We start from the raw sequence: 13,357 nt of genomic DNA, 5'->3' as shown, positions 1-13,357 counted from the left end.
ATAAAACAAAGTTGATAGGTAATAGCCGGCAGGGCTGGGTCGCAATGAGGACCAGAGTCTTAAGGTTTAGATGTTAAGTGATGGTAAAAATGTCTGGATGGTAACTTCAGAGGAAGATGGTAAGTAGTAGATGATAGATAGATGGTAAATAATATTTGGATGGTAATAATGTCAAGATGGTAACTCCAGAGGAAGGGGGGGGGGGGAAGTGAGAGATATCCAAGTGGCGCAAATGGTGGGAAGAGGCAAAGATGGTCAATGGGAGACAGATGGTTCAAATGGTCCCAGATGAATATAAGTTCCTTAATGGGTGGGGGGGGCTTCATTATCCTAATTGTATTAGGCTGGGTAGCTGCTCAGGCCTGTCCATAGCCCCAAATGCCTGCTCAGGCTGCTCCAGCCTGTCCACAGCCCCATGTCCAGCCCCAAGTCCAGATCTCCAGTGGCCTCAAGGCTCCAAGACATCCCCGGTCATTATTTCAGTGCCTCACCAGTCTATGGTGCCTCTCCAGCGCTCCGTTGTTACTGCCTTGTTCCTCCCTGTGCCTCCGTGCCTCCGGTGCTGATGGTGACCCTCCGGTGCCTCAGGTGGCTTTCTGGGGGCTCTCTGGGGGCTCTCCGATGGTGCCCATTCCTTCCCTTTTATTATCCGGCTTTTCGGCTCTTTTTTGAATTTACCGGCGCCTGCAGGCAGAACATTTGTAGAATTGGCATTTTGCCATAGATTATCCAATAGCTGAGAAATATTTTCCAATACTTCAGGCAACGATTTTTTTAAAAAAAATTGTTTAAATTTATTATCTATGTATTTGTTTTGCTGCTCTTTTTTTGCTCCTTGAGAAATGTTGATCCAACAATTTAAAAGTCATAAGTCATCCTTTGCAACTCTGTAACTCTTTATTTCTCTACCCTGCTTTCTTTCATGGCATTCCACACTAAATTATATTGCAAAATTGCACACCCCATTAAACCCACCTGTACGCTGTATGATTTGGGGCTCTGGAGGATTCAGGTTTTGACTGATAGCTAGACTAGTAGGTTTATCCAGCAGTTAAAACTCACTCTGGCTTCATAGAAATGTTTTGCATGGCAACAATCAAAGGAGGCCAAATATCAACTCCTTTTCAATGTGGGTTTACCCGTAAATCTCTTTCAAAGGAAACTAAACACAAGTCCAGTGCGCTTCTAGAAGAGTGCTTAACCTGCGTTCAAAAGGAGACGAACTCACCACTCTTTCCGAAGAATGGCACATTCATGTTCAAAAGATGCGTAGCAGTACTTAATACAAATAGGGGAATTGTACCACAAAGCATCTGAGAGAAAGCTGCATATAGCCCACCGCCACTGCTACTCTGATGCTGATCAGATTTATCTTCAAGCTGAGGATTGACTATAAACTATGGTTGTAACAATTATTATATTAGTTCTAGTAACGCAGGAAATGCACTTTGCATTTCCTAAGAAATACTGCAATGTTATTCCAACTTTTTAAGTCTTGGAATGGACACTGGGCAAATATTAGCTGAGATTTTGTGGGAAGGGGCTTTGCTTACACTTACATTTGACAAGGCTTCCCTCTTTTTCTACATCGTTGCTCTGAAATTTCCATTATTTTGTCTCCAACCGCTACCTCTGTTGGCTTAAAGTTAGCTTGAACTATTAACTTTAACTGGCGTTAAAATACTGTCATCATCCCTTCAAATACAACCTTTCCCAGCCTGTCATTTTCAAGAACTAAGCACTGCTAAAAATGTCATGTCCCATTTTTCCCCCTGCACATCAGGAGGAAGCCCATCACATAGAAGCTGGCTGCAGACGGAACCGAGTGACTATTAGCCTGTTTGCCCAGCATGTATGTTTCCTCTACTCCAATTCATACCACTAAATTGCTGACACCTTTCCTATTTTTCCTTCCCTGAAACAGGCCAGCTTTTTGGCCTCCAACAGGCAACCTTCGTCATCTCACAGCAGAGAGCAAAATGCAAAGGCTGCCGGCCAGAGAGAAAGGAAATCAAAGGACATGTTCCAAAGCAATCTTTCCTTAATCGATGCTCCTTTGCCCTGGGCACCTTAAGCACCAACCTTCGCAAGGACAGAGGGAAAACAACAGGGAGAAGACAAATTATTCAAAACAATGGGAATTACGGGGGAGGGGGAGAGCAGGGAGAGCAGATACTTGTCTATTTTCATCCACCCCTTCTACACGAGAATAGCTATTGATTCCTCTTTTGTTTAATGTCCCTGATCAATGTCCAAAAAGCATCTGGCAATCCCTAATGTAACTCAAGTTGGGAATGGGCAAAGACAAGCCCTCCTTATTTTGCCCTCTCATTGTGCATTCTATGGGTGGGCCCAAGAGGACTGCTCCCATGTCTCAGTAGATGTCCCTTGTCAGGAGTATCTTCGGCTCCAATACAGTATTACTAAAGACCATCCCAAAACACTTGCTTGAAAGGTGAATTCTCACCTCTGATGTCTCACTTAGTTGCATTGCATCTTTGGCTGTTCCCCCAGTAGTGATTTAAAGGGTCTTCTAGAGTTATCAAACCACTGCTATGCCAATGTTACATCACTTGAACGATGGCAGGGTGATGCTATGAAAATGTTACATGCACATGGAGGGGGGAGGGGAATCTCTTTTTGAGCCATGATGTGGCTTCTTCCAAGCCTAGTGATCTAAGAAGGATTTAGGGTGGGGCCATAAATAAATGCTTAAAGGAGCTGTTTTGCCCACAGAGGACATGTATCTTTAGCTAAGACAGTAGGCCCCAGAACCATTCGGCATGTGACAGTCTTCCCGTACCCAATTCAACACAGTTTTACTACAGAAAAGTGGCCATTTTTCCTAACAGTATTTCACTTGTATTTACATTGCTTTACAAGCCTGACCTCTTTTAGCTCATTTCACAACAATCCCTGTCAGACAGATCTGTAATCCTGAAGCTGAGGTAAGTAGACTTTCCCCCAAAAGCCTCTCAATGGCATCATACCCTAGACCAGGGTGTTTCAAACTTTCTAAATTTTCAAGAACCCCTGACCTAGAGGCAAAGCACCAGAAAATATAAAATTAGCTTATGTTCCAGTCCGTTTCCCGCTCTTAGTATTTCGTGCACAGAGATTAGGGGTCTTAAAGTGAGATTCAGCCTGGCTTTGTGGAACAATATTTTGTGAGAGCCCACTAGCTATTGCCTTACATGCTGTGAAAACCAGGTTATCCCTTTAAGTCATTACAAATAGAACCCATTTGTTTGGCACAGAATATTATGTGAGCAGAGCAATAGTGTTGGATTAACTTTGGTTTAGGATTTAGGGTGCTATGTGTGAGACCAGTTCTTGACTGTAGACTGGGCAGCAGTTCATTTCTTCCAGAACCTCTGCTCTTCTTTTTATTCATTGCACACTACACAAAGTTAGACAGATATAGAAATCTATCTTATACATCATATCTTGGGTTTTAAGTTAGATGCTTTGCCCTGGATAGCAAAAGTTCTTGAGCCATTCCTATGGTGTACTTCCAGGCTGGAAATATAGCAATAGCAATAGCACTTAGACTTATATATTGCTTCACAATGCTTTACAGCCCTCTCTAAGTGGTTTACAGAGTCAGCATATTGTCCCCCAACAATCTGGGTCCTCATTTTACTGACCTCGGAAGGATGGAAGGCTTGAGCCAATGAAAATTAAACTGCTGGCAGTGGGAAGAATTAGCCTGCAGTACTGCATTCTAACCCCTGCGCCACCACGACATCCAGAAGATGAGGACAATAAAGTTGTCTTTTTATTATACTGTGTTGCATTGCATTGTATTTATCTTACTTATTTTATTTTATATTTTATTTATTCTTTTATATATACCCACTCATTTATATGAGATACTCTGGATGGCAACAAAAATAAATAATTACATTAAAACTAAAACCACACTGACGTGCAATGCAAGCCATTAGACACACACAGCTATGTTGGAGCCTTCCCATTTAAGGTTCCCAGTGCCTCCAACTTCTTGGGAAAGAGCCAGGTCCTTGCAAAAGGCCAATAGAATGGGGACTGTTCATATTTCTATATTGGGAAAAATCTTTCCCACTCAGCCCGGAAGTTTTCTTGCTGGACCAGTCAGATACTTCTTTAACTAACCTACCTCCCAGGATGTTGTCAGAAGAATGAAACGAGGAAGGAGGCCCAACCAATTTTGAAGTCCTGTAGAAATAGCTGCATATAAAGATATGTAGGTAAATATTTGTATGAATCCATGTTCTATCAGCCAGAGAAAATGTCTAAGATTTTTCTCATCATTTGGCAACTTTGTAGCTACTCTTAATCAAGGCCTGCCCATACAGTAGTGGCATTTAGATTTTGATCCATTGCTCTTTTCCTCCAATGCATACAACTCTCACTTCTATGTGAGTCCAGATTCTAAACATGCTAATAGCTCCACAACATGAAGACAGTTGTGCACCTTCAAGCGTCTTACTTCTAAGTTGCCAAGTATTGGAAACTATACAGGAGATTACCTGGTGATGTGTATTTGGAGCCTTTCCCATGGGTGTGTTGCACTAGTTTCTACCCTTCTTTGACCCAGCAGAAAACTATATCAACATGATATTTGCTGTCCTATTCCTCATCTTCAATGCCTCTCTTGCCTCCATCCCTAATCCTAACAGTGACCTGACATCCCTCCAAGGTAAAGCTAATTGACTTTGCACAGCTTGAGTGCCCATTGAATGAGAAAATACTTTAACATCAATACAGTTAAGGATAACTGAAGATTGTCTCATTCATAGCCTGTGTTGGCAATGAATGAAGCAATCATCATGGAGGCAAGATAGGGGAAAAAAGATGTTACTGGGAAATGTTTGTTAAATGCAAGTGTGGAAAGTACTCAAAAGAGACTTCTTAAGAGGGTAGAAGCCAACCCATCTCATTAGGGATAAAAGTCCAAGAAGCACCTACTCTGGAACTCTTCAAGAAGCTGTCTTGAATCTGAACTTTTGCGTAACTAGAATTGACAGCATAGCAGTCAAACTTGCAAATGACCAAATTACACAGATTAGTAAAACAGGAATGCATGGCAAAGAACTGTACAAGGGGCTCTCAGATTGGAGAATAAACAACAAGAGTAAAGCACTCTCATTTTACGGGGACACCGTTGGTGTCAGCTTGACGTAACTCAAGGAGAGAACGAGTCAGGAGCAGCTTTAAATCATCGTAGAATTTCACTAAAGAATCAATCCAGGAACATCCCCTCTTCAATTTGCTGCAATCTGTTAACAAAAACTGGCTTTGTGTATAGTTTGTTGTTGGATCTTCATAAAGGACTCAGGACTCTTTCTCAAAACTTGGGGGAAAGCAACTTAAACAATCTGCAGGGGGTCAGAATCCTTCAGGAAGGAAAAGTTACAGCCTTTGACTCATTTAAAGTTTGAGGAGGAGGTGAGTAAGAAGAGACTGGCGGTAACAGCTAAAATTATGCCCAATGTGACAATTGTGGGGAAATTGGCAAGTAAGAAAGCCAGATAGTTAAAGAAGACACTTCTATAGACAGCTTCTAGTTAAAACAGGAGCTTCAGAAAGCTGCATCCTTGCACAGTTTCCATATACACTGGCGAACTGGAAAGTTCTTGTACTTGTACTTGCCCCAAGGCTCCTTGTCTTCTCTAGTCAGCAGGGGAGGTTGGGGAGTAAAGAACCTGTTTTGGGGGAACAGGGTCAAAGGCTTCCCTTGACTTTAGAGTAACATTCTAGGAACCATTCTTCAAAACCAGTGGAGCAGAATAAAAAAGTGGGCAGGCTCAGAAGGAAAAAAAGAAAGAATTGGAAGTAATCAGCATAGAAGGACACACATTCAGTGCAATCAGTATAATTCCCTATGCTTCCTGCATTTGATGGGATAACTGGTGGCAATATTTAGAAGTGCTCTAGGACAGCGGTCACTAACCGGTGGTCCATGGACCACTCATGGTCCACAAGAAAATTTTGGTGGTCTGCAGAAAAATTATTTGCATTTTTTATATTGCACTAAATACTATTTATATATATTTTTAAAAATTCATATTAGTGGTCCGCAGGATTTAAAATTATGAATTTAGTAGTCCCCGAGGCCCAAAAAGTTGGTGACCTCTGCTCTAGGAGCTGCCCCCAAGGCTTTTTTTGGGGGGGGGGGACCGGCAGTCAATATGAACGATGGCTTGGCTTGCTGTCCACACCGAACCTCCAAAGAACCCGCTGCTAAGATTTCCATGGAATCTCTTGAAGGCTGCATCATTTTGGGGAGGGGGTGGGGTTAGATACAGCAGAAATGAGTGCTGTTGTGAATTGTTGCGTCCTCACCATGACCTTTTAGCCAAAACGGTGATTTGAAGAATGCTGGGCTATCCTGGTTCTGCAGGATGTAGAGTTTAGTTTTGAACATCTGGGTCACTTGGCGAAAACCCGGGCTAATCCCAGGGGTCTTGAAGAAGATGCATGGGCTGGCGCGCGCGCGGTGTGTGTGTGTGTGTGTGGACGTGCGCGCTTGTGTGGGCATGCATACACACCTATTTTCCAATCAGAGAATCTTTGGGGCGACCATAGGAAGGAAAAGTGGGGGAGAGGATGTAGAGAGAGAGAGAGACGGAGATTAGGGCGGGAGGGAGGATGGCGAGGGAGAGGTGGCAACTGGAAAAGGCTAAAGGGAAAGAAAAAGAGCAGCATTCCTCTTTCTCTCGCGTTCTCCCTCCCCCCTCCCTCTCTCGTCCTTAATGCATAGCTGGCGGGAGAAGGGTCTCTATCCTCCCTCCCCCTCCCATTTGCACTCCAATCCTCTCCAAAGCCGGGTGCATTAAAACGCGAGGATTTTCCGAGCGGATTTCCTTGTCCGTCCCTTCGCTGCCATCTCTAATTCCCTCGGGCGCCCGCCGAACCGTCCTCCCGGTCGCCTCCTCTCCCGGAGCAGGCGGAGATGCCGGGCGGAGAGACCCCCGAGTCCCAGGGATCCCCAGGGGAGCCTTCGGCAGCGGCAGCAGGAGTCCCCGGCGTCAGGTAAGAGGGGGAAGAAGGCGGGGGCGGTTATTCCTGGCAAAGAAGGAGAGAAGAGTTGCCCCGAGCATCTGCAGAGGGCTTACTACTCCCCGCGGACTTACTACTAAGGGGAAAGCAGAGGAAGGAGGCAAGTTGAACCTGAGCTCATGGGCGGAGGTGGAGGAGAAGATGCTCGCAACGGGCATATAACTTGGCTTCCAACCGGATCGGAAGGGCCCCGCAGTCCCGACGCACTTGGAAGAGAACCCGCGGGAGAAGAGAAGCGGGTTTTTTCCCTACTTGTCGTTCAGGGGCATCCTCGGTTCTTTTGCTTCCCAGGCTAAGTCTGAGAGGCGAAAGCAGAGCCCGCAAAAGTGGACGCGCCTGACCCTCCTCCCTCAAGCCTAGCCCAGCCCTAGGTTTTTATAAGGCTCCCCTTAAGAAGAAGCGGCCGGCGGGGAGGCGGGTCTGTGGGGCGAGGTTGGGGTCCCCGCAGAGGCGCTGATGGGATGGGACGAAGGGAAACAGCCCGGTCTGTCCTGTGAAGAGCAGCCCAGTCTGCCGGTGCTCCTGGCTTCCTCTCTTGCACACATTCCCGGGAAGCGTTCCTGGGAGAAGAAATGCCTTTGTCCGCCTTTCCCCAAGATTGGATCCATCCAACCCTTCGGAGCCAACGCCCGGCTCTCCACAAGGGACCGCCAGATGCGAGTCCCCCTCCCAGTTGGTCTTTGTCTGATGTTGTAGGGGCAAAGAGGAATGCAGAGGGGAAACCGTTGGCCCATTTTGCAGATGGGTAAGCTGGGGGGGGGGGGTAAGGTCCCTTGCTATAAAGGCACCCGTTGCGGGTCCCAAATGGACAAGTTGGTACCAGGGAAGGAACATTCGTTTTTCCTGAACATCTGGATCGGGTTGGCGAAGCTGAGCGAGCCCATTAGCTAGAAAAGGGCGACCTCTTTAGAAACTAATGTTATGTGATTGGAAGAAATCAAGAGGGGAGCTCCGTCTCCATAGGAAGATGGTTATTATCTCTGTGCTGGCCACCCAGGAATGTTTTCATTATCTAAGCCTGAGGCCGTTTTGACCAAGGTTAAAGAACTCGATAGGTTAACAAGACCTCAGCCTGTGAGCTTTGCTTTTCCTAGGAGGACATGAATATAGTTTGCAAATGTTCCTTGAAATCTAGCAGTGAAAATGACTTTTCACAGGGACCCAAGTAGTTCTCAGAGTGTGACCTGGCTGTCTTTCAACCTCCTCCTTACCTAGACGATCTCTAGGTAACACACATCTCAAGGCTGAGGAATTGTAACAGGGATAAGCAACTGGGGAATACTGGGGAGCACGTCAGGATAAGCAACTGGGGGATAGTGCTGGGCACGTTAGGAATTATTAGTTCTTAGAAAATGGTTCCAGTGGGGCAATCCTAAAACACCTACATATCAGAAAGCAAGTTAATATGCTCCCTCCCCCCATCCCCTCTAGCACCACAGGATGCACTCTTCTACCCTAGTTTTGATTCTTTGGGGGGCAGACAAGTTGGCAAATTTCTAAATGAGCCATTTGATTACAGTGACTTATTCGTTTGATTTTCTAGCAAAACTTATATATGAAGCCCAGTGGTATTCTTGAAACAAAGGTGAAGATGGAATGATGGTAGGAGGAGAGGAGGAGGAAGAGAAGAGGAGGAGGAGGAAGGGAGAGGAAGAGGAGGGAGAGGAGGAGGGAGAGGAAGAAGAGGATAGCAAGAGCTAAGAAAAAGGATAATTTGGACATATTGACTCCTATAGGCACTATATTGCTCAAACCTGAGAAAACAGATAATATATTTTCTGTGTAGTTTTGATATTTTTACTTCCATGCCATCAGTTGTCATCTGAATTCAACCTTATTCTATCAGCCAGACTTTTTACAACCTCAGTCACTTTCTAGTAATCAGCTCATGACTTTTTCTTTTGTGGATGATGAACACTGATAGAGACTCAGAAATTCATAGAGATTTTGCACATAAAAGCTTCAACATGCCAGAGGGGGGAAAAAACATATTACCATTTCAACTTCGAATCAACAAAACAAAATTCCAGGCCAGCAGACAGTCAGAATAGGAAGCAGTAAGAAAGGAAGCACCATAGGTCGTTCAGCGTTCTGCATGAAGCAGGTCCCAGTTCAATTCTTGGCTTCTTCCAGTAATGCCCTCCCTCTTAAAAAAAACCAAAACCCTTCTTTTAATCAACCTAGACTAGCCCTCCTGACTTGGTTCTATTCTTACATGTTAGGATTATTACTCCCAGACCGTGCAGGCTTCAGATTGCATTGCAAAGCATTAGAGATGTGGAGATTACTAGAACATTCCAGAATGTTAGAACATTCCAGAAAAGTCTAGATCATTCTTTATCTGTCAACCAATCCTGGTAAACCAGATAGGAAATGTGACAAGATGAGCTAAATCTATTTTACTTGACCATATCTGGTCAAAATATTGGGTACTATCCCCCCACCACCCAGTCTCAACTGTCACTACCTATCCTCCATCCCTACACACACATACACACACACATACACACAATCACAACCGATGAAGTTTCTTGGTTGAGAAATTAAACATGTTGTTCTTCCTCCTCAAGGAAAAAACAGCCCAGTTGCCCCTTTAAAAAAGCATGTTTGAGACTACTTGATAGTAAGGCTACATGAAAATAAGGTTACATTAACAAAATCTTGCAAGCTTGATGGTATAAACTTCCCAATGCCACTTTTAACCATCTGATTAATGGGGGGGGGAGGAGTGGTTTCCAGAAGTTAATCCTCCTAATTAGAAGCAGGTTGAGGTGTTTCACACACAATACTCTAAAGGAAACAAACCTATTTCAGAACTGGCGCCCCCAGAAAAGTTGTGAACCACTTTCCATTTGAAAGATTTACTTTTGCAAACAGCTGAATCTCCCTAACAACAAAGTGTGGGAGGAAATTCAGCCTGGTGCAGAGGGAAATGGAATTCTGAAGTTCTCCAGAAGATTCTATTCCTAAGTCAATGAATTTGTGTGCATCCCTACATAGGACCTTGTACTAGGAAACTCACCAGTCACATTTTAGCTTTACCGTGTTGTGTGGACTCGGTTCAGCTAATTAATATGGGATTCTATCATACACACCGATATGGGATTCTATCATACACACCAACAACATTGAGTTAATTGAGTAGACTGAAGCTAAGTTAACTATAAGTAATCATGCTGTATAGTGCTACTATTATCTCAAGAAGTCTGGTGGATGCTAGATTGGGAACAGCTGGGGAAGACGGTTAGGACCATGGTCTGACTCTGTACAAAGCAGGTTCTCATAAGCCAAAAGAGAGATAATCAGTGAAAAATCAGTGTCCCTCCACATCCATCCTGTTTGCATAACCAGATGTTTCTCCTCTTAGTCCTCCTTGGAAGGGAGGTGGGGTCCTCTCCTTGACATCTACCTCTGCCCTCCCAGCCTGTTCTCATCAGATATCCTCCCTTCTGAACTGCCCAATGTACACAGCAGCCTTGACTTGAGCGCTTTCATCAGCTATATTCTATCCATATGGCCAGGGTCGCAGAGAAAAATAAATTATTTTCACGGCATCAAAACCCTCAGGAATGTATTCTTGACTTTCTCTTTCTCCAACTCCTCTCCCCCTTTCTATCTTTTTTGCTCCTGCTCCTCATTCCTAAGCATCTGAAGTCATTTCTTCTGGCCCAAACCTTCATCTCTTCTACTTTGACTAATACCTTCCATCTGCTCTATAACCTAGGACGTGTGCTTTTCACGGAGCTGCCCCACAAAGAGTACCTTTTAATTGAGGACTTCTTGGGCAACAATGTTAATGCAATCTGCCATTCCCTTCTTCCAAAAGATCCTCCAAACTTCCCAAGCTAGCCTACAACCCTGTGATCTTCCTGTGGTCTCTCATCCATGGAGCGACCTTGCTTATGCTCAGCTTTGGGGGGGGGGGGGAATCAATCAAAGTCAGGTAGATGCTGCTGCTTCCAGTACTGTGATGAACCTCCTATCATTTGAGCACCCTTAAGATAAAAATATCCTGGCGTTCTGGATAATTTGTATGTAAGCTATTGGCTTGCCAACCAAATCACACGGCAAGTGGCAAAATTCTGTCTGGCAGTCTGGCAGATACAGAACTGTTGCATAGAAGCAAGAGGAAGGGAAGGAAGGGAGAAATTAAGATGGTATATTAAAGTACTGTACTTGGATTTTTTTGTGTGTGTGATTTCACGAAACTTGTATATCTCTTGTCATTTATCATTTGAAGCAAAGTAATTACTCTTTGATCCTGATCTGAGGTTGTAATCAAATTGATTGGCAGGAGAAAGATAGCAATAGAGAAGACTATGCTTGATGCCTGTTTCAACCCTCATCTATATTTTTCGTATACAAAATCCAATCTTCTTTAAAAAAAAAAACACAAGCAAAATTAAACGTCTAATTGTTAGTTAGCCTTAGAGATAAGAGATAGGTGGTTCTTGAGAATCCAAACCAGCACAAAACATCTTGTTGTTTGAAGCAAACACCCTCATAATCCCACCATCCTTACATTGGATGCTTAGGTCATAGCTGTCTGAACACTGGTCCCATTTCCATTGCCTCCTTCCTAAACTCTTGCAAAAAGCTATGGCAGCAAGAAGAAACAAAATCTTCTCCTTTAGCTTTGGATTCCTATTATATCTCTGTAACATTCCTCCTTTGAGTGTACTTGAATCCCCTTTTTTAAAAAAAAATTCTGTTATCCCTTTGCATTCTGAAAAGACGGGCAGGAGGGCAATTACTGCAGACATCAGCAGTGGAAGCTCCAAATGGGCATTTTAAAGGAGAGCCAGATGGAGTCCCAGCATGTCCAGGATAAGCTCCAGACTTGTCCTCTGCAGGCTCCAGCTATAGGATCAAGTCAGCTGGATCACTGGAGAATGGTAGGGAGGGATAGTTGCCAGAAAGGAAGCTGAACCATCTGAGAGTCAGCCATAGAACGTGTGACAACATAGAAGGGAATAGTCAGCTATGGTGTGTATCCAAGTATATAACCTGAAGGAAGGAACCAGGAACATTTTTAAACCACAGGCTTCCTCTAGTAGTACAATCTTCCTCGATTGCATATTTTCCAAAGGTAGCAGAGCACTCTTCTTCTACCTCCAGCCCGAAGTCCCATTGGTTGCATTGATCCCAGGTGATGGGAAGTCTAGGACAACTTGTTGAATGTCAAAGGCCTGGGGAAGTTTACATGGGTAGAACTGCCTGCCTGGTAAATCATTCCTCCATAGCAGTGGTTCTCAACCTGTGGGTCGGGACCCCTTTGGGGGTCGAACGACCCTTTCACAGGGGTCGCCTAAGACCATCGGAAAACACATATTTTCATTGGTCTTAGGAACAGAGACACCAATGTTATGGTTGGGGGTCACCACAACATGAGGAACTGTATTAAAAGGTCGCGGCATTAGGAAGGTTGAGAACCACTGCTCTATAGCTCTTCCTCATCAGAAGTAACAATAATAATGACAATAACAAGTCTCCTGCCTGGAAGCTGTGGCAGGAACAAGTTCAAAGGCAGTTTTGCAGCAGGTGTTAATATAGTGTATTCAGTGTGTATCGGTATGAAAATGACAACACAGTTGCATCAACTTTGACTTGGCAATACTTTAGTTTGTTCTATAATTGTGCTTACTTTTGAAGAAGAGACAAGCTATCTGAAGCAGAGGTGGAAAGGCTAATTGGCTTCTTTGGTTAACAAAGCTATGTGGAAGATGGAGTTATCATCCGTGTGTGTGTGTGTGTGTGTGTGTGTGTGTGTGTGTGTGTGTTGTATTTGTGCTGATAAATAAATAAAGGGAGACTAGTATAGATCTATTTCAACCTATTTAGGTCTCATCAGCTAGCCATACCCTTACTGGGAATCGAACCAGGGCTGTATTTCATATTATGCCGATGTAATTGCCACTAAGCCACAGGCTCTCTTCCTTATCAGCTTGGGCATACCAGGGGTTGTAACACAAATTATATATATATATATATATATATATATATATATATATATATATATATATATATATATATATATATATATATATATATATATATATGTATACATACATACATACATACATACATACATACATACATACATACATACATACATACATACATACAACTTGGGAAGGCCAAATTATTCCAAGCTGACTGTAGTCATTTTAGACCTAGAGCAATTGGCTGATTGTAGTTAAAATCCAAGTTGGTTATTAAAATCAAAGAGGATTGTCCATTAATAGTAATGAAAAATGAAATAATAAGAGTTAAATCAAGTATGATATTTATAATGAAACATTATACAGAGAAT

The 13,357-nt window shown here is 43.6% G+C and overlaps 1 protein-coding gene across 1 annotated transcript in view; it reads left to right on the top strand.

Moving 5' to 3' along the window:
* The first annotated feature begins 6,904 nt into the window (after positions 1 to 6,904).
* Positions 6,905 to 13,357, top strand: part of LOC309382618 (metabotropic glutamate receptor 6-like) — a 43,042-nt gene continuing 36,589 nt past the window's right edge. The window contains exon 1 of the mRNA XM_081934323.1: positions 6,905 to 7,017. The gene's annotated coding sequence lies outside the window, so the exon portion shown is untranslated. The remainder of the gene's footprint in view (positions 7,018 to 13,357) is intronic.

The sequence above is a fragment of the Natrix helvetica genome, assembly GCF_964273705.1.
Source record: "Natrix helvetica genome assembly, chromosome: 1".
Taxonomy (NCBI): domain Eukaryota; kingdom Metazoa; phylum Chordata; class Lepidosauria; order Squamata; family Natricidae; genus Natrix; species Natrix helvetica.
The sequence above is the reverse complement of the archived record's forward strand: the minus strand, read 5'-3'. Positions and strand labels throughout refer to the sequence as shown.